A 26,751-nucleotide genomic window follows, 5' to 3' on the forward strand; every position below is an offset into this window, starting at 1 on the left:
ACCTTCGATTAAAAATATATTCATGTACATATTATATCAATTAAAAGTTTCATGTCTTAATTTCCTACAGAATGAAGAAATACTCATTTATTTTCTTTTCATTTTTACTTCCTTTCAAAACCCATATATGTGACTTTCCTTCTTAACAAGTGTAAGATGCTTTGACAATTTATCAGCAGATGAATTTCTCATCTCATCAAACTAGACCTATTATTTATTTATTTATTATTACATAGGGACCCTTGTTAACCCTAAATATTGTTAAGGATGGATTGAAAGAAAATTCCAACAAATGAACAAGCCATATGCTTTTGGCTATAATAAAAAATGCTTGTAGCAATGTCTCTAGCCAAGGTTTTGTCCAGTTCAATGTGGAAACAATCAAACTCATTTTCTAGTCACAAAATTGACTAAAAATTTCACTATAATATTTGGTTCCCTTATTGAGAACTTCATTCTAGTTTAAATTTCTTACCAAAGCATATGACGATAAAATTTCTTTACAATGTTCTTGTATATCTAGAATGCTCTATGTACCATTCTTTTGGAAGCTTCAATTCTCAAAATCTTGCAAGAGGGCCTGATTTATGAGAGATTCCAAATGATATATGAAACCCATTTTACCTTGGATGTAACACTAACATTATTAGGCTGCAAAAGTAGACTAAGCTTTTCCATTGCTTTCCCATCTAGGTATTGTATTTGTGTTACAAGTGTTCTACATAAATGCTTTATGGAAACCCTTGCTTCTAATACAATTTGCAGAAAACCTTCAATCATTGTTTTAGTGGAAACTGGCAAAGGATTTTGTTTATAGCCATTATCAAGCTTTCTATATAAGGTTGCATTTTTAGATTTTCTCATTCCAATTCTGTCACAATCTAGTATAATGCCATCTTGGACTATTTGATTCAATGCATCTTTGAGATCTTTTTAGTATACCTCTAATTGCCTTAGTTTCTTCTCAAGCTCATCTATGGAAGATATTAACTCTGTAACCTTAGCTACTATAATGTCCCTATTCTCATTAGCCTTAATTAGTTTTCATTTCAATGCATCTAATGTCATCACCCATTCCTCCATGCTCGGATAGAAAATGGAAGGCTTGAGCTTATTTTGATTTTACTAATCTTTTTCTTGGCTCAAAAGAATAGCCAATATTTGAGTAGATTGTTGCTAGATTTTTCCTTTCAAAGTACCACAAATGAGTCTTGGGATTTGTGTTTTCTTTTCCAAGAGCTACTGGTTTGCATCCATTCCATAACACACTACTTTCTATCTTATTTTTTGTTCTTTTCCTATCAATGCCCTCAACCTCACTAAGTATGGACAATTGGAGATTATTATTTCCTATCAAAGATAGCAAACTAGGAGCATGATGAGTTGAGGAACTTGTGCTTAGTGTTTCTAAATTAACTACTTTCCATAGGTTAGTAGGAAAGAATGCTCTGCTACCACTTGTAATGTCTTGTTTTAGGATATTAGATATTTCCCTTTTGAATTGTATAAATTTGATAATATTCTGTATGATATCCTCTTCAATGCTCAAAATTCTATATATATATATATGCACATGTATCCAGTATTTCATAAGGAAATGTATTTTCATTAATTGTATTTAATAAGATAGTTATATTATATATTATTATATTAATTAATAGTAATAATATATGATTATATATTATATATTATTATATTAATTATATATTATATTTTAATTAAAGATTATTTTAACATATATCAAACATATAATATCATATACTATTGTATACAAATGTATATTAATTATTTATGGCATATAAATATCTAATTATACATAAATATATAATAATATTCATCTATATGTGTGTGTGTGTGTGTGTGTGTGTGTGTGTGTGTGTGTGTGTGTAATTAATATTTATGATTATATAATATATAACAATTTATATTTGTATCTTAGTATGATAATATTTTACATAAATTATCAATTATTAATATTGTACTATGTATGATACTTTATTTATTAATTAATTTATATGCCAAAATGGGGATATCATAACAACCTTGGATACTACTAAACTAATGGTTACAATAGGGATCAAAGAATTATTGTGGAGCTTGGAGTAAGATGGGGTAGAATTAATCACTTTGGCAAAAAAATGAAATCCTAAATGGATATCTAAATGAGGTTGTTGGTCCCTTAGACCCCATAAATCCTAAGGAAACTTTGAATGTAACAATCGAGAGAAGAGATAAGGGGGCAACATATTTGGACCCATTTTTGAGAGGTTGTCAGCAATGCGAGAAAGTTTTGAGGAGAAGGGTGTATAGATTATGAAAGGAAACTTGAAGCTATTAAACATCATGCAAGAGAATATGGATAGGCTAGTAGCCATTTTGAATCAAGATTTTGGTCTGATGGATGAGATGCATACATGGGGCAAGGATTTGCAAGCACTTCAGTCTATCAAAGGGAAAAGGTATTAGATTTTGATGGATGTATATACAACTAAGGAATTAGACAAGATTGATGAGTGGATTGAAAAGATTGTGGATGACAATAAAGTAATGGAGACACTACATGTAGAGATTCACAGGCTCAAGGATCAAGCCCAAGAGCATATTTTGGAAGTTGAGAAGCATTATAGTGATTCTTGTTTAGACTTTTTTGAGGATGATACATAGGAGAAGTTAATACTAGTAGAGGTAGTAGTCAAGAAATTTCAAAAATCTTTGAAGGAAGCTACTAATGATGATGACATTATGCAAGAATTGCTAGATCTGGATGTGAAATTAGGAGATTTTGCAAAGACTTATATCAAGGTTGGCAACTATAGGCAGAAGGTAAAAGATAAATATAAAGCCTTATATTTTCTAGATGTGGTTCAAGTCATTGAGATAATTGATAAATTCAAGGGCAAATACCTAGACAAAGCTCTATTATAAAGGGGTACAAAACCCATAAGCCAAAATTTCAATTTTGATACTTAGTGAAATTTTACAATATTTGAAACTTGCTTCCAAGGTGCGCTACTATGCTAGGTGTATAGGTGCACTAGGTGTGCAAGTGTAGTTTTTTAGTACTGTTCTAGAAGATTTTGAGGGATTTAGATGTGTGCCAATAGTTAACTACTAGTTCTTAATTTAGAGCTTTCCATGCATCAAAAACACATCCTAATGGTAGTTTAACTCCTACAGATTCCTAGTGAAGAAGGAGTTTCTATTTTTGGCACTTCCAGATACTTCTACATCAACTAAGGGCTTTCTCTTTCATATTTTCTCATGCTTTCTTCCTTTTATGACATGAAAAGTCTCATGCATCTAATTAATGATGCAAATATGGATGGAATCCTACTTAGCACTAGTTATATAGTCACTTTGTACATAATTAGATTTGTTTTGTTAGTTTAAAACCATATGATTGCATAAAGATATCTCTCACTCTCAACACAAATTGAGGACAATATTTCTTATAAATAAGGGAATGTAATATGTATTCACGGCTGCCATTATTTTGATGCATTAATATATGTTGTTGGTGTGTGCATTTTGGAGTGTAGTGATTCTTTCTTGAATGTGTTATATTTTTTCAATGTATGTTCATGGATTGTAATTCAGCCAATAGTTTTATTGCATTATTTTGGTTGTGTGATATTTTAGTTTTGGTGTTTGCTACGGCTCTACAAATTTTGCTGAAATACTTAGTTCAAGAAGAGATCAACATATTATTCCTGTATAATTTTTTGAAGTGCACGAGCAAACTTTTTGTGGCCTTGCAATATCATACATTTATTTAATTTCCATTGATGATTACATTAGTGTAATTAAGGAAAAATTGCTCCTATTTTCATTGATTACCTACCAATCTTGTCAAAAGCTTAAATCTAGATGCATTTTTTCCATAGCTTATGTCCGTTAGAATTTTACTTTCCATGTTATTTTCTTAAAATTTCTTGTCACATTATCTTCATTATTTTCTTTACTAGTCCCTTGATTAAATTAGGAATTCATATAGCTGTAGTATTAGATTTCATTCATCTTAAAAATAAAACATACAAAAAAATATTATTTTTTGTGTTGTTATTCTTTTTGAGATAGCAAGCAAATCATACATCTTATCCAAATTATTTCAAAACTAGCAAAGCCCTCCTCATGAAAATTCACATTTATTTTCAATAGAATGAATTCTAGTAGGTTGGAAGATCACCTAGAACCTTAGAGTTGATCCTTGGATTAGCATTTCAAGAAAGGAGTTTGAAAGAATTCCTATGACCAAGCATCATGCAAAATGACAACTCAATAGAAGTTGTGCTAGAAGGAGGGCCTAACATTAAAAATAGAAGAAAATTTTGCAAGCTTCAAAATTGTACATTTTTACAAGTTTAGAAAACTTACCAAGTTTTTGAGCTTGTAAGCTTCTCAAGTGTGTAGGTGTGTCAGGTGCATAGGTGTGCCAAATTCTAAGGTGTGCCTTATTTATGAAAAAGTGTACTTCTACAGAGGTGTGCTTTTTCCAAAATTGATGCAAACTAGATGGTTCTGATCCATCATCCCTATTTCAGTGAGCTTTGAGATATTCACCAAGTGCACATGAGTTTCTCAAGCTTAGCAATTTCCATAAGCCTCATAGTTACAAAGGAATCCTATAAATTCTACCACTTCCATTCAACATTTTTTCATCTTCTTTCATTCCAACTCCACTACAACCACCTAACATTCCACCTAATCCTCTGATGGGCTTTATTTGCAAATGTTGTAGACTCACACATTAACTTGATAATTGTACTCAATGATCTTCCTAAGAATCTCGAGAAGCTTTTCCCAAGGTTCATCTATGAAGAGACATGAACTACTAAAGATCACATCAAGGTATTCAAGAAAATTTGCAACTGAAAGTATATTGCTAATGAGAATGTGGTTCTTTGCTTATTCCCCTACTCTTTGGCGGAAGTTCCCTTCAATTGGTATGTTAATTTGCCACCCAGATATATTGGAGACTAGGGTACTTCCAAAAAGTTGTTCTCAGAAAAATTCAAAACTTTCATCAATGCAGTCATGATACATCAACAGTTCATATCAACCAAAAAGAACCTAGTTGAGATAGTTTCATGCTTTAACCACCACTTTCACATGGCATACCACAAGTTAGAAATGTCATAACTATACTAGTTGAATCTTCTATTTAGATTTATCTTTAAAATGCTATGGACCATCTTACTGCTATTTTTTTAAGAAGACTTCCTGCAACAAATAATGACACATTGGAAAAACTCTTCATAGAAGCAATTACATTCACTAAACAAGCCAATCCTAATGGAGGAGGATTGATGCTTCCAACTCAAGCTATTACAAAGATGCCAACGTATCTAGTTGGAGCAGCTGTGATGCCTAGCCAATTTATACCTATGAATCCAATTCCATTATAGTAGACACCCACTCTGAAAAACTTCACTTTAACATATTTAGGGTATGAACCTCCAAGAGTTGCCTTCTTTGAGAAATAGGCAACAACTTCCACTGAGGTAAACAAAAATTTTTCCTCTAATTTTGGTCAAATGAAGAAGACCATTTTGCAAATGAACAATGAGCTAACTTGCTTAAGGTTGTGAGAAGGATAGAGTAACAATTTCTAAAGAACAACAACAACAATTACAATAGGATTTTTTCTAGGAACAACAATGTTGGAAAGAATAATGGAGGAAATAATTTCAATCCTCCCGATCATAAAAACAACTTGCAAAGACATAATAGACAATGGAAGACTCATCCAAACAATAGGAGCATTCCTGTAAATGACAACAACAATAATGCTCAATATGTCATAATCAATTAGTAAGATTATGGTTAACATGATATGATGGAAATCAAGCCATGACTTAGAATTCACAAGAAAATGGCAATATCTCTCCTATAAAATTTAATGATATGCTCCTATAATCTTATGATTTTACACAAAACACATAGGCAGAGCAACCAGCCAATGAAGAATTCTCTTTCCCATTTAGTCAGGAACCAGAAATTCAACTGGAAGGGATGTTTTCCTTTTGTAATGGAAATCAAAATACATACAACCTATGAATTTGAAAAGAACATATGATGGATGGAATTTCCCTAGCATTACAACCAAATCCTCCCAATCTAAGAGCAAGTAATAATTCAGCACTGGTCAGGTCACTTTATGGAGGACAAAAAAATTGGAATCAATGAAATGTCCCAACAATCTTGAAACTCTAGCTTGGTCTACTAAAAAATATAATGTGGTGGAAGATATGAAACAAACAAATGCCAACATTTCCATGTTCAACATGATACAAAACTATCCTCATCAACAAGAAGCACTAATGAAGACTCTCAATCATACAAAGTCACCCCATAATATGAGTATTATTCATCAAAAGATAGTGTCATAATAAGTCAATTCTTTGGAGGTAATGCCAACTATATTTAAAGACAATATTGAGGTGTCATTATTTCTTCTTAGGATTAGAATATATATGAATAATCTTCATAATTTCCTAGTTGATTCAAGAGCTTCTTGTAATGTTATGCTGCTATCGACAGCATAAAGTTTAGGAGTCAATCTTCAACTATCCAATCAAATAGTGGTACAGTTGGATAAAATAGAGGTCAAAATCATTGGTGTGTTGAAAGATGTTTAGATACAGTCTAAATTCAAGGCATCTTGATATACATGTGGTTGATATCCTAGAAACATACAAACTACTACTAAGTAGAGAATGAACCAAATGCCTAAGAGGATAGTTTTCTACAAATTTGACTCAATCGTGGTTGCCATGGAAAGGGTTGAATGGTCAAATAAAGATAGATGCAAAGCCAAAGTTAAAAAGAATGATTACAGAGTACAATGCTCCAAATAAGGTAGCATTCTTACAAATAGATTTGGACTCTTACAAGGTGATGGCTTTTGATACAACTTCAATCAAAATATTAAATAATCAAGATGTAGAATATAGGATTTCAATCCCAAAGGATGAGAACGTTATGCAATTCATAGACAAAATGATGGCTAACTTACAATGTCTAGAAGAAGCTAACCCCAATATATTCCTTCTTTAGGATTTTGATAGTTGCATAAAATTAGTCACTCAGAGTTTGAATGTTCATATTGCCAAGAGATAGCCACCTAGGTATTGACACAAATGATGAAACTAGAGAATAGTAATGGTCTAAAAGATGAACTTGCAAAGAACCAAAATCCTAAAAACATATCTAAATATGTAGAAAAGGTTGAAGAGGAAAGGGAAGAGCTAAATGCATCATACAATGATACCTCATTAGATGGTGGGGCTTGTGTTCTCCTCCACCTAAAATGATAAAAGTTCAAAGAAGAAGATGATATGTGAAAGGTCAAGGATGGACTTCAATAGTCATCCATCCCAAACCCAAAAATGGATGAAGTTGAAAAAATTGATGGGGGAAATTCAAGATAAACAAGAAAAACATACACTTCTCATATCAAGGAACAATAGTGGAGAATCATCAAGTCCACCCCACTAAATATTACAATGGATTCCCAAGAAAAAATCCTTTTAGGCCTGAGTGAAAGAACAACTAAGGATGAATAAGCATAAATTTAGGAAACCTAAAGAGGATCCAATTTGGACACTTCAATTTAGTGGCTCAGAATGAAAATTAGGATTTGATGCAGGTATTGAGTTGGTCAACCCAAAAGGTAAGTCTTTCTATGTAGAATATTGATTACAATTTATATGTACTAATATGGTTGCAAAGTACAAAGCATTGGTTTGAGGGCTCCTTTTTGCATTGGAGAAAGGAATCATAGCTCTCATAGTCAAGGGATATTCTTAGTTGGTTATAAGGCAAGTGAAGTTAGTATATTCTTGCAATGATAAGAAGTTTCTTGCATACAGGAAGAGAGTATAGGATTTAATGGATGATTTTGAAGCTTTGAATATAAGATCTATTCCAAGGAAGAGAAACATGGTAATAGATGTCGTCACTATTTTAGCTGGCACATTACAACCTATTGAGAGAACAAAATTGAATTTTTTTTTAGTCGAATTGGTTGTTGCTCCATCTATCCCTGATAACATTACAAACTTCCAGTTTTTTCAGGGTGAAAACCATATAATTGAATATATCATGTGCAATGGTCACTTTATAGGACAAGAAATTGATGATGCTCTTGAAAACATATTTTAAGATGATGAACTCAAAGATGAAGATGGGATCTTGAATTTTAAAACCAACACTATTCCTAAGGGGATGATTGATTTGGAACACATTTTTGATTGTGATGAAACAACATTTAACAAAAGAACGGTCTAAGAAAAGGGGATTGAAGAATGCAATTTGTACAATTTGGGTACTAATGAAGATCTTGAATGGTAAGGAGCTGAAAGGTGTGCAATGCACAAGAATGGGAGGATATGCTCAAATTACACACAAAGTATAAGGATGTCATTGATTAGAGATACAAAGAGCTAAAAATGTATGATCCTGAGATTATTATGCATGACATTCCATTAAAACCTAATGTAAAGCCTTTCTAGCAAAGGAAAAGGCCTATTAATCCTATCATTGAAGCACTAATAATGAAGGAAGTTAAGAAATTACTTGATGCCAATATCATCTTCCCCATTTTCCATTCTACATGGGTGACTAATTTGGTTCTTGTATGGAAAAGTACCAAAGAGAGTTTTCTTTGTGTAGATTTTTGTAATTTGAACCTTGCATCTTGAAAGGATAATTACCCCAGGTGCCTTCACTTGATGAAGTTCTACAAATTGTTAATGATTCAAAGATGATGTATTTCTTGGATGGATATTTAGGATATAATCAAATCATGGTCAATGAAGAGGATAGGCTCAATATGACATTCACGACTAAATGGGGAACTTTTTCCTTCAGAAGAATGCCTTTTAGACTAGTTAATGTAGGAGCTGCATTTCAATGAACCATTGAAGAAACTTTTAAGATATTGATAAACAAGTATATAATAATATACATGGATGATATAACTATCTTTTCAAAATATTGAAGCACCCACATTGCTGATTTAAGACAAGTATTCAATAGATGTTGTCAGAATGACATATCACTCAATCCCAAGAAGTATTCATTTGGTGTTAGTAAAGGGAAGCTCCTAGGTCATATCATCTCTAAGGTCAAAATCTACATTGATCTTGATAGAGTTGAAGCCATTCTATAGTTATTTCCTCCTCACAGTTGAAAAGAATTGAAGTCTTTATCTGGGAACATAAACTTTGTACAAAAGTTCATAAGTATGTTTGCAGAGATAGTTTACCCCCTTAATGATTTACTCAAAAAGGGAGCTAAGATAGAATGAGTACTAGAGATCAAGAAATCATTTGAAAATATCAAAGTGGCTATTTACATGGCCCTAGTACTAGTAAGTCCAAACTATGGACTACCTTTTAAAATATACTCTTTTGCTTCAGAACATTCATGTGCTAGGATTCTCACATAGAAGAAGGAAAAGGAAAATGAAATACCCATTTCCTTTATGAGTTGCCCTCTAAAAAATGTTGAGTTAAACTATTCCAAACTCAACAAATAGTCTTTTTCTCTAATCAAACTAGTAAAGAAGTTCTATCATTATATATTAAGGAGTATGGTATCTGCAATTGTACCTTATCCAATAGTTAAGACATTGTTGATGCAAAATGAACTTGATGAAAGACAAGGGAAATGAATGGAAATCCTTTAAGAGCTTGATTTAGAAATCCAACCCATGAAGTTAGTAAGAGGCCAAGGATTGTCAAAAATGATATCAAATAACCACATAGAAGATGAAAATAAATTCTAGTTTGATGGTGAAATAGATATGGATGATCGAAAAAGGATTGTAGTATCTCAAGTTGATATTGGTCAAGGTGTAATAAATGATGGTTGGTAAAAGGATATTATTTACTATCTTTTACAAAATTAGTATCCTAGTTGGATGAATATTTCACAGTGTAGGGGACTCAAAATGAAGTGTGAATCCTACATGTTGCATGATAGAAATTTATACAAAAGGAACTATAAGGGGATTTACTTGAAATACTTAGGGCATGAGGAAGTGAAAAAAGTTTTGGAACAATTTCACAATAAGTATAGTACAGGGCATGGTCCAACAAAAGTAACTCGTCATATGATTTTAAGATCATGTTATTTTTGGCCCATGATATTCAAAGATACTTTTGAGTATGTGCGTACTTTTCATATTTGATAGAGTAGTGCTAACAAAGAAAGACATCCTACAATGCCACTACAACCAGTATTTGAGATATGCCCCTTCACAAAGTGGGGACTATATTTTATTAGTCCTATGAACCCATCATCATCAACTAGACATACCTTTATTCTTATAGCTATTGATTACTATACATTTTGGATAGAAGTAGAGACATTAAAGAACTATATGACTAAGGTATTTATAGAATTTTTGGAGGAACACATTGTTACTAGATTTGAGATGTCATTCTCCATAGTGTGTGATAATGGATCAACTTTTGCATTAGTATTCTTAACTCAACGAGAACTAGAAAATTAGGTTATTATCAATTTCTCTTCAAGTTACTATACACAAAGAAATGGTGTACCTAAATCTATGAATAAGAACCTAATCACAGTAATAAGATGTTTTTTGAAGGAGATTCCTAAATATTGTCATACAAAACTCAAATATACATTATGGATAGACTGAGTAAGGGTCAAAATTTCTTTGTATACATCTCCATATCTACTTTTCTATGAGAAAGAGCCAATATTTCCACTTAGCCTTAGGATTCCTATTTCCAAGGTCATGTGTGGGTATGCTAAAGATGTTGACAGAGTATAAATCAAATTGATGAATCTTTTAGAGATGGATGAAAAATAGATAGCTACTTTGGAGCATATGGAAAAAAATCAAGGTATCATCAAGAGGTGGTTCTATAAGTAGGCCACGATAAAGTATTTCAAGATGTCTGACCTTATTCTAATCTAGGACAAGTTAAAAGAAAAGCTAGATAGCTATACAAAGTTCAAAAACTTGTGGATTTGTCCTTATGAGATCATGCAAATTTTGGGAGAAAACACTTTTAGGAAAAGTTCCTTATAGGGGGGAATTAGTTTCATTTCCAATCAATGGAAAATTTCTAAAGCATTATTTTGAGGCCTAAGAGACAAAAAAAAATGGATATTATTTCTCCAAGTGTGTTTATTTTCTACAAGTGTGTTTATTTCTGCAAGTGTGTTTCTTTTTGGTTGCATGTTTGCTTTCAATTGTGTGTTTTTTTTCTAAGTTGCATCAATTTAGGTGGTAGGTGCACACAAGATTTTATCTTAATGTGCCTTACTAACCATTCTTTTGGTCCCAATTTTTGGGAAAAGTTATTTCTTTTTCAAGAGATTTTTATGGTTCTATTTCTTATACCAACTAAGGAATGGATGTTACTTATAGCAATACATGACTTTCAATGTTCACTTCCAAATTAAAAATCAACAAGTTCTCAAAACTTTGCATATTTAATGATCAATTATCTTAGGTATTGTCAAACTAAGGATCTTCTTGAAATAATTGCTAAGATCATTGCTTGGTGTGAGAGTTTCTAAGAGTTCTTAAATGAGAAATGCAAGGGATGTTCATGAAAGATTGAATCTAGGAAACAAAATCAATGTCTTGGACATGCAGTCTAAGCATGGTGATGCAGGAGCATCCAGAGGTGTAAGGGTAATCCTGTGTCACCCAAAAAAAAATATACTTAGACTTAGTTTTTGTTTCATGTGTTTTCATTTCTAGATACCCATTTGGGTCAAATAAAGGTTCCAACTCTCACAGTTCCACTATCAGTGTTCTAGGATAGAGTATTTGAACACCTTGGGATATGTGTAAATGCTGAAAAATAGGAGTATGTAATTGAGCCATTATTTTGGTGAACTAGGAGGTGTAAATTGGCCAAATGAATGTAATTGCAATTTAGAGCATTCCAAAAAAAGAATCAGGTCAAAAGGCCCCACGGTTTGAAAGTTATCACAGTTTTTCAATTTTTGGAGACCTCCTAAGAATGCTTCAAAGTCAAGTTATGGACATTAAATGACCTCAAAAAGGTCTGAAAAATGGGGGATGATCGAAGCTGGTCGATAAGGTGTTGGATACAATTAAGTAATTGTGTATTGTCTTTGATGTCACACAAATGCCATATCAGTTATCAGACAGAGTCTACCGAGCTCAGTCGGTCAGTAAAGCCTTTTGCAGTGTATACCGAGCATTCCTGTATGTCACACGGTGAGTTAATCGAGTTCGCATGGTAAGCTAAGGAAAGTTTAGTTCTTACCGAGATTACTCGGGTATCAAAGGATTTTGTAGCGGACGGTTAGTGTTAACCGAGTTTGCACGGTAAGCTAAGGAAAGCTTAGTTTTCACCAAGCTCACTCGGTAGTCGAAGATAGCTTTTACTGAGTCTAGTTAGTTTCTAAAGGAAGTGGCAAGTTTATCGAATTCCCTGGTAATTGAAGTTTTTATTGAGTTCTTTCGGTTAACATAGGAAGCAGTTTTTTTTTTTTAGAGCAGCGTCGGCTAGTGAAAAATTTTGTTTTGATTGTTAGTTCAAGCCGACTTTGGAATATGTTTTGTCAAGTTGGTTGGGCCGACTTGGTATTATGTATAGTATATAAAGAGGTGCTCAAGATGCAGAAAAGTGTGGAATAGAGAGTGTATACGGATAGTGCAAGGAAGTGCAAGGAAGAGACTTGCGTGTGCCTAAGCAGAGTTGAGCAGAGGGAAATCTTGGAGCTGCAAAGATATATTTAATTAGTAAGGATCTTGTGGAGCTAAACTGAGATCTGTATTCAGCAAGATAAATTGCATGTATTTTCAGATCATTCATTATTGCTTTCTAACCATTGTAACAGTGATTCCAAAATCTCCTAACAGAGTTGGTTTAACAACCATTCCATAAATCCTTTAACAGGGTGGCAATTCAGTTGAATTGTTCTAAAGACCTCTTACAAGGCCACTCCTAACAGGGTGATTAAATCCTCTAACAGGGTCACACCTAACAGTGTGTTTTGTAACCTTTAATAGGGTTGGCTCCTAATAGGGCTCACTTCAGAAGAGTGAAAATTGGTGACTAGTTGCTGGTGGTTTTTTCCATATTGGGTTTCCATGTAAATCTGGTGTCTACTGTGTTCATGATTACTTTCTTTTGCATGGTCGCTTATTTCAGTAAATGCTTAATAAATTAACAAAACATCTATCAAGTTTTTAGTAGTAATTTATGTGTTTACCGAGTAGCAGCAGCAACTAAGTTTAAGGCATCTTTGGGACTGTTGAATTTGTTTTTGTGTTAACTGATTCACCCCTCCCCTCTTAGTTAACCCATCTTCATTTTCCAACAATTGGTATCAGAGCTTTTGGTGCTTGCAGGAGGAGATTTCAAAGATCTAAGCCAAATATCAAGATGTCTTACAAGAGGGAAATCCCAAGGCTTAACCGAAACAACTTCTCAGCATGGCAGGGATTAATGAGACTTCATCTAGCTTCCATTGGTGACACTGGTCTGAAATATCTTGATGAGAAATATGTAGAACCATCAGGTACATTATCAGTCAATGACATTGCTATAAAGAAGACTCATAACATTATGATGATTGATATTGCATCTGCCTTAAGTTATGAAGAGTTTGATGATTTCAAGGACTGCACTACTGCCTATGAAATGTGGGAAAGACTGAAAGAGATCTATGGTGGAGATGACAATGTTAGAAGAGCCAAAGCTAAAAGTCTAAGAGGACAGTTCGATCAGATGAAAATGAAAGAAGATGAAAAAATTGCCAAATATGTTGAAAGAATTAAAGCATGTGTCAGTGCTATCAAAGCTTCTGGAGGAAGTATCAGTGAAGAGACAGTCATAAGTAAAGTTCTTAGAACTCTACTTCCAATTTATGCCATCAGGGTATCATCCATTCAAGAAAGAAGGTGTGAGGCCAATCACAAGATAAACCTAGAGGCCATAGTTGGAAGATTGACAGCATTTGAACTAGATAGTTTTTATAATTATGTTCCAGCTGCAAAGAACATTGAGTCTGCATTTGAAGCCAAGCTTTCACTCAAGGACAAAGGCAAGAAGAAGAAGGAATCTTAGTCAGAGAGTGAAGATCAATCAGATCAGATTTCTGACAGCGACCTTGAAGTAATTGAAGCTCTACTTGCAAGGAAATATTCAAGAGGAAGAGGTAAATACAAAGGTAAAGTACCCCTAATCTGCTTTTCATGTGAAGAAGTTGGTCATATTGCTGTAAGGTGTCCAAACAAGAAAGATCTCAAATCATTTAAGGATAAAAATAAGAAATCATGTTTTATGGCTAAAGATTCTAATGATTCTAATGATGAAGAAGAGGATGAGATTGTTTACATTGCTGTAAAAGATGAATTTGACAATGAAGAAATGGCACTCATCTCTCACATAAGTAAGAATGATACATGGATCATTGATAGTGGCTGCTCACATCATATGACTGGAGATAAAACAAAGTTTGATCAATTTGAAGAGTATGATGGTGGCAGTGTAAGATTTGGAAACAATGAACCTTGTTGCATCAAAGGAAAAGGAAGAATCACTCTAACCTAGGAACTTGTATGTGATAATGCTTATTGGGTAGAAGGCCTAAAACATAATTTGTTGAGTGTGGCACAGTTACTCAAAAATGGACTCAAAGTAGAATTCATCCAAGGCAAAGCAAGATTGCTGAATGGTAAAGGAAAGCTGATTGGATCTGGTACTCAAACTAAAGGTAACTTGTTCTATCTTGAACTTGGTGAACATTCATGTTTTATTGCTCAAGTAGAAGAGAGTTGGTTATGGCATAAAAGGTTATGTCATGTGAATTTTGACAATTTGGTAAAGCCAAGCAAATTCAAGAAAGTGAGATGCATTCCTGATTTAAAGAAACCAGAGGTCGGTTTATGCAAGAATTATCAAATTGGAAAGATGGGTAAGTCTAGTTTCAAAAGAAAAAATTATCAGTCTGAAGATTTATTAGAAATTGTGCATACTGACTTATGTGGACCTATTGAAACTGAAAGCTATACTGGTGAAAAATATTTTATTCTTTTTGTTGATGATTATTCAAGAATGATGACCGTCATGTACCTAAGGAACAAATCAGAAGCATTTGAAAAGTTCAAATGGTATTTGGCAAGAATAGAAAAAGAAACAGGGAAAAGATTGAAATGCCTAAGGTCAGACAGAGGTGGTGAAATTATTTCACATGAATTCAATAACTTTTTTATTGAAAGAGGAATCAAAAGACAAGTTTCAGCACCAGGTACTCCTGAACAAAATGGCATAGCTGAAAGAAGGAACAGATCCATCATGGATTGTGCAAGAACCTTGATGATAGCAAAGAATGTTGCTATTAAATACTGGAAGGAGGTTATCAGTAAAGCAGTTCATACCTTAAACCGAGTACAGTTAAAAAAAGACTCATTCAAAACTTCCTATGAATTATGGTATGGCTATAAACCCAATGTAAGTTATCTGAAAGTATTTGGAAGCAAATGTTATATCTTGAAAGAATCTAGAAAAGGTAAATTTGATGTAAAAGGTGATGAAGGTATATTTCTTGGATACTCATGCAAGAGTAAAGCATATAGATTCTTGAACTTATCTACTCACAAAGTCATAGAAAGTATACATGTGAAAGTTGATGAGTTTGCAGAAAAGACTGAAGAAGAAAGCAGAAGAGAACCAGAAGATTACAAAAGATTCATCTTCAGTGAACTGGATATAATATCAAATGCATCTAAGAATTAGAAACCTTCTTCTACCGAGTCATCACTAACCGAGTTATAGGAAACATCTACCGAGCCAACGTCTATCGGGTCAGAGAATACCGAGTTAGAGATTACCGAGCCAGAGGTAACCGAGCATGTGCATACCGAGTCAGTTGATACCGAGCCAGACCAAACCGAGCATGAAGGAGAAATGCAAGTAGATAATGACAAGATTCATCCAAAAGGAAAAGAACCTATTCTAGCTAAGTATGTCAGGAGACATCATTTAGCAGATCAGATCATTGGAAATAAATCTGAAGGAACCATCACAAGAAGTAAGTTGAAAGGTACTTGTTTACTTGCTGATTTTGAACCTAGAACTGTCAAAGATGCATTAGAAAATGATAATTGGATTGAAGCAATGAATGAAGAAATAGAGAAGATAGAGAAAAACAAGACATGGACTCTTGTACCCAGGCCTAAAGACAAAAATGTAATCAGTACAAAGTGGGTTTTCATAAATAAGTTGGATGAAAATGGTAAAGTATCAAGAAACAAAGCTAGATTAGTGTGCAAAGGATATTCTCAAGAGGAAGGCATAGATTATGGAGAAACTTTTGCTCCCGTTGCTAGATTGGAATAAGTTAGAACCTTATTAGCATATATTTCTTACAAAAGATTTAAAGTTTATCAGATGGATGTCAAGTCAGCATTTCTAAATGGTATACTGGATGAAGAGGTCTACATAGAACCTGAAGGTTTTATAGATCCAGATAAAAAGAACATGGTTTGCAAATTGCATAAGGCACTGTATGGTCTGAAACAAGCCCCTAGAGCATGGTATGAAAGATTGCATAGCTATCTTATTCAAATTGGATTTCAAAGAAATAATGATAATAGTTGCTTGTATATCAAGGAAGGACCAGAAAATAAGATTGTCCTGGCAGAAATATTTGTAGATGATACTGTTTTCACAGGGAATGATGATCTTTGCAAAGAATTTTCAGAACAAATGAGCAAGGAATTTGAAATGTCAATGTTCAGTGAAATCAATTTTTTTGTTGGACTTCAAATTTAGCAGAACAAGAATGGCATCTACATCACTCAAGCAAAATACATCAAAGAGATATTGAAAAAGTTTGGTATGGAAGACTGTAAACTAGTTGGAACTCCCATGTGTACTGGACTAAAACTTACCAAAGAAGATGATTCAAAGGAAATAGATCAGACATTGTACAGATCTATGATTGGAAAGTTGCAATATGTAGTTCATACTAGGCTAGATATTGCTCTTGCAGTTGGAATTGTGGCAAGATTCTCAGCCAAACCAAGAGAAAATCACATGATGGCAATCAAGAGGATAATGAGATATCTGAAAGGAACTGAAGATTATGGATTATGGTATAAATTTGGAGGAAACCTAGACTTAAAAGTGTTTACTGATGCTAATTGGGCAGGAAACCTTGACGATAGAGAAAGCACAAGTGGAGGTGCATTATTTCTTGGAAAGAGGTTGGTTTCTTGGACAAGCAAAAAGAAAAATTGTACATCTCAATCAACAGCAGAGGCAGAGTATGTTGCTGCAGCAGTAAACTGTTCTAATATTGTTTGGTTCAAGCAATTGCTACAAGGCATGAAGATGGAAATCAAGGAACCAGTTGTCATGTTTTGTGATAATACAAGTGCAATCACCATATCTAAGAATCTAGTAATGTATTCTAAGACTAAGCACATTGCAATCAAGTATCACTTTGTCAGAGAATTGGTGCAGGACAAGGAAATCAGATTGGAATATGTCCATACAAAGGAACAGATTGCTGACATATTCACAAAGCCTTTACCTAAGGATGCATTTTTGTATCTCAGAGGTAAGTTAGGGGTCATTCCCCTATCTGAAGTTCACAAAAAATAAGTTTTAGTGATGCATTAGCTCTTACAAAATTGAACAATCATTAGTTGATGCAGCAAATCAAGGAAATATTGCATATGAATCAGTACTAAAGGTATAATGAAATTCATTGAAATTGGATTGTCTTTGGCATGTGTTGTCAAAGAGGGAGAGTTTTACTATCATAACTTTCCAAAATTTGATTATGTAATTCCTTCACAGAGGGAGATTACTGTAAGAGGGAGAGTTCTCTATCTTAGAGGGAGAATTGTTAATTGTGTTGTGTTGCTATAGACTTGCTTTCAAATTTCATTTCTGCTATGACATGTTGTGTTGCCATCAATGCCAAAGAGGGAGATTGTTGGATACAATTAAGTAATTGTGTATTGTCTTTGATGTCACACAAATGCCATATTAGTTATCAGACAGAGTCTACCGAGCTCAGTCGGTCAGTAAAGCCTTTTGCAGTGTATACCGAGCATTCCTGTATGTCACACGGTGAGTTAACCGAGTTTGCATGGTAAGCTAAGGAAAGTTTAGTTCTTACCGAGATCACTCGGGTATCAAAGGATTTTGTAGCGGATGGTTAGTGTTAACTGATTTCGCACGGTAAGCTAAGGAAAGCTTAGTTTTCACCGAGCTCACTCGATAGTCGAAGATAGCTTTTACCGAGTCTAGTCAGTTTCCAAAGGAAGTGGCAGGTTTACTGAATTCCCCGGTAATTGTAGTTTTTACCGAGTTCTACCGGTTAACATAGGAAGCGGTTTTTTTTTTTAGAGCAGCGTCGGCCAGTGAAGAATTTTGTTTTGATTGTTAGTTCAAGCCGACTTTGGAATATGTTTTGTCAAGTTGGTTGGGCCGACTTGGTATTATGTATAGTATATAAAGAGGTGCTCAAGATGCAGAAAAGTGTGGAATAGAGAGTGTATACGGATAGTGCAAGGAAGTGCAAGGAAGAGACTTGCGTGTGCCTAAGCAGAGTTGAGCAGAGAGAAATCTTGGAGCTGCAAAGATATATTTAATCAGTAAGGATCTTGTGGAGCTAAACTGAGATCTGTATTCAGCAAGATAAGTTGCATGTATTTTCAGATCATTCATTGTTGCTTTCTAACCATTGTAACAGTGATTCCAAAATCTCCTAATAGAGTTGGTTTAATAGTCATTCCATAAATCCTTTAACAGGGTGGCAATTCAGTTGAATTGTTCTAAAGACCTCTTACAAGGCCACTCCTAACAGGGTGATTAAATCCTCTAATAGGGTCACACCTAACAGTGTGTTTTGTAACCTTTAACAGGGTTGGCTCCTAACAGGGCTCACTTCAGAAGAGTGAAAATTGGTGACTAGTTGCTGGTGGTTTTTCCCATATTGGGTTTCTACGTAAATCTCGTGTCTACTATGTTCATGATTACTTTCTTTTGCATGGTCGCTTATTTCAGTAAATGCTTAATAAATTAACAAAACATCTATCAAGTTTTAAGCAGTAATTTATGTGTTTACCGAGTAGCAGGAGCAACTAAGTTTAAGGAATCTTTGGGACTGTTGAATTTGTTTTTGTGTTAACTGATTCACCCCTCCCCTCTCAATTAACCCATCTTTATTTTCCAACATAAGGCTATAGAGAGCTTCAAGATCTTTTTAGAAATGTAAATGGTTCATCAATCGCAGCTATGGTTCACAAGTTATGCCTCCCGAAAGTTTGATTACCATTTTTGGATTCTTCTAGACTTGTACCAACTTCTAACGTGGCTTCTAGAGCCTTCTACTTGGTCGGTGGATGCCTACTAGCACTTTCTAGAATGCACTCCTAGTCCTTAACCCTCTGGGGTCTATTTAAGGACTTTTTTGGCATTGTAAAAGGCAGTTCAGAGTGGAAATTGAGAGGAGGTACCAAAGGGAGAAATTATCTACAATTTTGTACTATTGTAAGCCCTTAGGGCATGTTTTGAAGTCTATTTTCTCTGTACTAAATGTACTAGCTTATTTTCACAGTTAATACAATTTCCCTTTTTCCTGTTGTGTCCATTCTGTGCTTGGGTTGTGTCCCCATCACATGGTCAGGATACAAAAAGAAAATAACAAGAGAAAGAAAGGTGTTAAGAATGAAGGTTTCTAAAAAGTCTAAAAAGGGTAACCTAATAATAGGGATACACACTCTAAATAAGCTATCTAGTATCAAAACCATTACATCATGAAAGAATCAAATGGTGAAATTGAGAGGTATGTGAAGCAAGTATTCAAAAGGTTACCTAGAACTTCAAATAAAAGTGACAACCCATCAAGAACCCTCAAAACTAATTCTCTCATCTAGTCAGGCAAATGATTAATAAACAACTTTCATGAATATTCTCGAAACATGGATCAAATGGGGTGGAAGATTTTTTCCAAGTTGTTGGAAGATTATGATAGACTTCATTCTAAGATTTCAAAGGAAATGAATACACTAAACAAACACTAATATTGAAGATTCTAAGCTTTTGAATATGAAGGGACTCAAAATTCTCCTGGAATGTTTAGAATTTAGTTGGTGTTTGGCACATATCAGAGAAATATTTGCTGATGAAGAAATGTCTTCATTATTTCTTCCATTTTGTTAGGGCTATTTGTTGTGGTTCCACAATGCATGCCCCATTTTGACTAGAAATGGAAACCCCCTACTTTATTTTTTGGTTTTATAGAACCATAGTCTAGGGTTTGAGTCTTTCTTGGGTTTTCATCTATTATCTTAGTTCATGTCCATATCCTAGTTCGAAGATCTAGATTCTAGAAATAAAGTTCTAAGAGAAGATATGTCTTTTGAAAAATCAAAAGGTGCAAATGGGAAACTAGAAACTGCACACCTACACAGCACCAAAGGAGTCCAAGATCCCCAACTCTATAAAACCTAGGGTGCCCTCTTCACTTCTCCACTTGATTTTTTCTTCTCTAAGCTTGGGCACCACATCTGCACACTAGTTGAGTTGCGCTTTCCCACCTAAACCTAACTACACTAAAACAAGAAACAATGTTAATTAAGGTGTGTAGTAGCACACCTAATCAAATGTGCTACTACACACCTTACTCTTCCTTTCAAATCCTTTAAACCTTAAAAACAAGTGTAAACAACTTATTATAAGGTGCATAGCAACACACCTATTTAAGTACGTTACTATACACACTCTAAAATACTACCCAAGTCTAATATGAGGTGCCCATCACCACACCCCATGAGGTGCACTAATGCCCACCTTGTATAATGGAATTTTGTTATAAAAATAACACTAGGAGAACCTATCAGGTGAACCAAGTGTGCTAAATTAGGTAATTTTTTAGTGATCTTCAAGCAACTTGGTTTTTAGGTTTTGTTCATGTTAGTTCTAGGGTCTAAATTTATTGAATTTTTTCTTTAACTCTAGATTGATGGAAATTTTTTTGTGAAGATTTGATGGCATCTTCATGATCCTCCCTTATCAAGAAGATGGTTCCAAAACTAGTGGTATTTAACTTTTAGGTTGTGCTGATGAAATCACAATTTCAAGATGAGTACTTAGAGATTTGGGGTACCAATTTAGGTTACATAGATTTGGGCATATTCTTGACATTATGTAATAAACCCATACAAAAATCATCAATTATATCTACTTTGATTTTCTTTGGACTTGTAAATGCAACATCACATCTAGTTTTAGTGTAGCCCTTGGAATTGATAATGACACTAGTGGAGAAATATGTTCCCAAGGAAAGGGTCATGAAGAGAATAATTGGAGAGATCATCTTGGATCTTTGACCTAACAATATAGAGGTATTTTATATACCAAGGTTGGATAAATTTATTAGATTAATCTACTACCAAGTAGACAGATGGTATAGGAAACACATAGATGAAGCTTCTAAGATCATATAGTCCTCATGCCTCATTGAGAAGACTCCTTTAGGGTGGAAGGCAAAAAAAGTGGATATGACATGAGGGTACATGAAGGAAGACATTAGATATTCAATCATATTATTGAGTAGAGTCATGGGTCTTCCAATATCAGGGCATTTGAACATTTGGATGGTGTATTTTATCAAGACCATCAAGATGGTGAAGATGTCACTTGATTGTGTCTCCATTCTTAGCGAGAACTTGGGTGAGTAGCTGGTAATAGTAAAGAATAACCAAAAAAATAAGATGACATCATACTTGGTGTATCTATTAGCCATGACAGAGATAGATTATCCAAGGCTCTATAAGAAGAGTAGCATTTAGGATGTAAACACATGGTCTTACATTGTATATCCTCATCTAGTAAAGAAGAAGCTTTTAGAGAAAAGCAAGGAATATAGGATTGTAAATTATGCTTCCATATTCACAATAATCTAGTTTATAGAGTGGGATTATGTAAAGAGGATATCAGTAGAGGTAGCTGAAAAGATATCATAAGTTGGAGCTTACTATAAATAGTTTTGAATATTTACATATTTGAGGGTAGCAAGTACAACTATCAACCCTAAGAAACTCCCTAGGTATCCCAGTGATAAACTTATTCTCCTGAAGATCTCTTGACAACTCTTGTCTACATATGATAGAGCTATAAAGAAACACAAAATATGTTGGATATGGCTTATGACTATAGGACCTTTTAGGGTGGGTCGAAGGCAAGATATTCCATCTTTATAGTGTGAATTGGATTAGTATCCCTTGGATGAGTATAATTCCCCTCAGCCCTATTTTGATAACATCAAGAGAGTGTAATACTTAGCAAGTAAAAAAATTCAACATGAAGATGCCCCTAAAGATCACTGGATGAATGCAATAGATGACTATGATGTTTGCATAAGGGATTATTATAGGATGACACTATATCTAGTAGAGAGTGCTTTGAAGATAAAGATTTTAGAATATTATGCAACAAGACACAAAGGATCTTCTTGATCTATTTTTCAATAGGCATAAGATTGGTGACTGACCTATCATGAATGTTGAGATTGACAAAGAAGAGAACTAGAACATTAATTGTAGAGCAAGGTGCATCATCAAATTGACAAATGATTGGATCAAGACACCTTTCAAACTTGATCCAATTCCTAAAATAGTGATCTTCCATGCTCAATCCCACCCAACTAAAGGTCAAGAATATAATGTCACAATGCTTACATTCATAGCCCAATCACCAGTAAGGCCAAAAATGATGCACCAACTTGATAGACTAGTTGGGTATTATCAAGCTTAGAAAGGTAAAAGTAAAGGCAAGAGGAAGAGGAATTTTCCTCAACAAGATGAGCAAGAAGAGTGAGTGACTCAAGCAACCCAAATACCTCCATAGATAGGAGAAGAAGATGTACAAGGGCAAGAGAATGTTGAAGTTGCATACACCCCAGAGCATCCCTAAATGTCACCAACTAAACAAGGCTAAGGGGAATCAAAAATTGAAGTACAAGAGGTATCTTAACCTCAACAAATAGAACATGCCTCCCCCTCCACTCCTAAGAAGAGAAAGATCAAGAATCTAGTCAAAAGGATAGAAAAGGTTATTAGGAGAGTGATCACTTTCCCATCAATCCTAGAACCAATGCCTGAATAAGTAGAAGAAGAGGATGATGAGGACAAAGAGGAAAATCTACCTTGTAACCCAAGGACTCAACTCACAAGAGCTATAGAATTAAAAAGGAGAAGAAGATCCATAATCACACCATTATCTTTCCTTGAGGAACCCATCCAAATTACAACCTTAGAAGATGAAATGCAATAGTTGATAGATGAGAAAGATGTGGAGGGAACTAATGTCTTTCAGATGTTATATTTTGATTTGATGCCTATAGGTACCAAATTGGTCAAGGATAAGATATGAGATACTCCAACCAATCAATCTCAATAGGAGGATTGAATTGAATAGCCACCTAAACCATAAGGACCTAAGGTAGTGCCATCATCCCCAATACAAATCACATTTTTTCTAGATAAGGGATTGGCTACCCCTCTTCCTCTAGGCACAAAAGTAGAACAAGTCCAAACAAACCAAGAGGAAGAGCCATGAAAAAAATATACCAAGGAAGTGTTAGAGGAAGGGCACATAAGTGAATAGCCTTAAAAATCTTCCCAAGATACTGAGGTAAGGACTATGGACTCTACATACATAGAGAGTCCTAGTACAAATCTTATGCCAAAGGAAAGGACTCTAGGAAGGGGAGATAAGGGAAAGGGCATAGAAAAGTAGACTCATTTGTCATTGAAAGGAAAATATCTATTGGAGCATATCCCAAGGTGGCTAAAAAAAAAACTAATAAGAAATAAGAGGCACTAATTCACCGCTAAAGATGATGATAGAATGGAATTTATTGAAGTGTTGAGGAAACTTGAGTCACCACCAAATAATGCATAGGCATTAGCCTTTATCATGAGTGATCAAATCTAGGACTTATTTTTCATGTGGCTATCCCTCTTCCACATTCAAATGTTGAAGAATTGACTCCACAAGATTATTAGATCAAAGATGTCATGCTTTGGAAACAACCTTGGATATTACTAAAATAATGGTTAAACTAGGACCAAAGAAGTATTTAGGAGCTTGGATCAAGATGGGGCAGAATCAATAACACTTCGGCGACAAAATGAAATCCTAAAAGGATATCTAAGAATTCTTTTTGGTCCCTTGGACCCCATAAACCCCAAGGAGACCTTGAACATAGCAATTGAGAGATGAGTTAAGGGGGCAGTAGAGTTGGACCCATTTTTGAGAGCTTGTCAGAAATGGCGAGAAAGTTTTGAGGAGAAGGGTGTATAGATTATACAAGGAATCTTGAGGCTATTACACATTATGTAGGAGAATTTGGACAGGCTAGTAGCCATTTTGAATCAAGATTTTGGTCTAATGGATGAGATACATACCTAGGGAAAGGATTTGCAAGCACTTTAGTCTATCAAAGGAAAAAGGTATCAGATGTTGATGGATTATATACAACTGAATTAGATAGGGTTGATGATTGGATTGAAAATATTGTGGATGGAAATAATGTAATAGAGACATTACATGTAGAGGTAGTAGTCCAAAAAATTTACAAAACTTTTGAGGAAGCTTCTAATGATTACACCATTTGGAAAGCATTTAGAATAGAAGAAGTGTTGCTAGACTTGGATGTGAAATTATGAGATTTTGTGAAGATTTGTATTAACATTGGAAACTACAAGTAGAAGGTAAAAGATAAATATAAAGCCTTAGATTTGTTGGATGTAACTCAATTCACTGGGAAAATAGATAAATTCAAGGGAAAATGCCAAGACATAGCTTTGGTATAAAGGGGAACAAAATCCAAAAGCCAAAATTTCAATTTTGACACTTAGTTAAATTTTTCAATTTTTGGAACCTACTTCCAAGGTGTGCTAGTGCACCAAGTGCATAGGTGCACTAGGTGCATAGGTGTGCTTTTTCAGTAGTGTTCTTGAAGATTTTGAGGAGTTCAGAGGTACGGTGATAGTTAATTGCCAATTCTAAATTTAGAGATTTCCATGCTTTGGAAATGCATTCTGATAGTAGTTTAACTCCTATAGATGCCTAATGAAGAAGGAACTCCTATTTTTGACACTTCTAGATACTTCTACATCAGCTAAGGGCTTTCTCTTTCATATATTCTCATGCTTTCTTTGTTTTATGATATATAAAGGCTCATGTATCTAATTAATGATATAAATATGGATGGAGTCCTACTTAGCACTAGTTAGATAGTTAGTTTGCACATAATTAGATTTGTTTTGTTAGTTTAGAACCATATGATTGCATAAAGATATCTCTCACTCTCAAAAAAAATTGAGAGAAAATTTCTTATAAATATAGGAATGTAATATGTATTCATGGCCACCATTATTTTGATGCAATAATATATGTTGTTGGTGCTCGCATTTAGAGTGTAGTGATTCTTCCCTGAATCTATTATATTTTGATGATGTATGTTCATGGAATGTAATTGAGCCAAGAATTTTATTGCATTGTTTTGGTTGTGTCATCTTTTAATTTTGGTGTTTATTATGGGTCTACAAATTCTACTGACATACTTAGTTCAAGAAGAGATCATCATATTGTTCTTGCATAACTTTTCATCTTACATGAGTGCACTTTCCATGGCCTTGCAATTTGATGAAAAGTGAAACATCTTATGACTACTAAATTCTGATTGACAATTACATCAATGAAATTAAGGAAGCATTGCTCCTATTTTCATTGCTTACCTACCGTTCTTTTCAAAATCTTAACTCGTAGATGCATTATTTTTGTAGCTTATGTCTATTAGGATTTTACTTTCCATGTTATTTACTTAAAATTTCTTGTCACCTTACCTTTTTTATTTTCTTTACTAACCGTTGGTTAAATTTGGAATTCATATAGTTTAACTATTAGACTGCATTCATATTAAAAATAGAAAATATAAAAATATATTCAGTTTTTTATGGTTATTCTTTTTGAGACAACAAGCCGATCATACATCTTATCCAAATCATTTCAGAACTAGCAAAGGCCTCCTCATGAACATTCACATTTATCTTCAACTAAATGGATTCTAGTAGGTTGCAAGATCACTTGAAACCTTGAATTTGATCCTCAGATTAGCTTTTCAAGAGAGGAGTTACAAAGAATTCCTATTGTTAAGCATCATGCAAAAAAAAAACTCAACTCGACTCAGTTTGATCCACTACTATAACAACTATAACTTACTTATCAGTAGATGAAGTGGTCAACATAGCACTTAGTAGGATGGTTCCAAATTGGGTGCTTGATGGAATAATGTTTAACACAATTGACTTAGTAGTGGTCTTCTCTAAGCTAGATTGCACTAAGGCTTTGCTCAAAGAGAGTGGAAGGAGAGGCCATTACCTCTGCTACCATCTTCTCAAGATTTGAGTCTTCAATACTCTAAATTTTAGGAAGATATTCTCCTATTATTTGGTCCTCTTCATCCTCTTCATTGTTGACCTCTTCATCTACATTAACAATTTCATCATCATTTATCTCCTCAAAACCTTTCTCAACATCATCTATTTGTACAACCTTCTCAGTAGGTTATGAAATCCATAAAAGTTTTTTCCATGCAATTGTATTTGACTTCACATTTGATTCAATATCTTTTGAAAAAGTCAACAATGCATTGAATCTGGGGGTTAAATTGTGTTCATTCTCCTTCAATGATTCT

General features: G+C 34.1%; 1 pseudogene; it reads right to left on the reverse strand.

Moving 5' to 3' along the window:
* Positions 1 to 214: 214 nt before the first annotated feature.
* On the reverse strand, positions 215 to 26,447 carry LOC149537788 (IRK-interacting protein-like; annotated as a pseudogene).
* Between the last annotated feature and the right edge of the window lie 304 nt (positions 26,448 to 26,751).

Source organism: Cupressus sempervirens, chromosome 9 (assembly GCF_028749045.1).
Source record: "Cupressus sempervirens isolate cs-2001-9-10 chromosome 9, ASM2874904v1, whole genome shotgun sequence".
NCBI lineage: Eukaryota > Viridiplantae > Streptophyta > Pinopsida > Cupressales > Cupressaceae > Cupressus > Cupressus sempervirens.